The sequence below is a fragment of the Etheostoma spectabile genome, chromosome 2, assembly GCF_008692095.1.
Source record: "Etheostoma spectabile isolate EspeVRDwgs_2016 chromosome 2, UIUC_Espe_1.0, whole genome shotgun sequence".
In the NCBI taxonomy this organism is placed as follows: Eukaryota; Metazoa; Chordata; class Actinopteri; order Perciformes; family Percidae; genus Etheostoma; species Etheostoma spectabile.
Window position 1 is genome coordinate 11105189 of NC_045734.1, and position 425 is coordinate 11105613.

The window sequence follows — 425 nt, forward strand, 5'->3', positions numbered from 1 at the left end:
ACAAAAAGAGAGCTGAGCCAGAAGGCAAAGCTCTTAAGCTACCAGTCAGTTTTTGTTCCTACCCTCATCTCTGGTCATGAAGGCTGGGTCATGCCTGAAAGAACGAGATCCAGGGTACAAGCGGCCGAAATGGGTTTCCTCAGGAGGGTGGCTGGCGTCTCCCTTAGAGATAGGGTGAGAAGCTCAGTCATCCGAGAGGAGCTCGGAGTAGAGCCGCTGCTCCTTTGCGTCAAAAGGAGCCAGTTGAGGTGGTTCGGGCATCTGGTAAGGATGCCTGCTGGGTGCCTCCCTAGGGAGGTGTTCCTGGCATGTCCAGCTGGGAGGAGGCCTCGGGGAAGACCCAAGACTAGGTGGAGGGATTATATCTTTAACCTGGCCTGGGAAAGCCTCGGGATCCCCCAGTCGGAGCTGGTTAATGTGGCTCG

General features: G+C 56.0%; 1 protein-coding gene across 1 annotated transcript in view; it reads right to left on the reverse strand.

The window, feature by feature from the left end:
- aimp1a (aminoacyl tRNA synthetase complex interacting multifunctional protein 1a) overlaps positions 1 to 425 on the reverse strand; it is a 17519-nt gene that overhangs the window by 11894 nt on the left and 5200 nt on the right. The gene's annotated exons all lie outside the window — the stretch shown is intronic.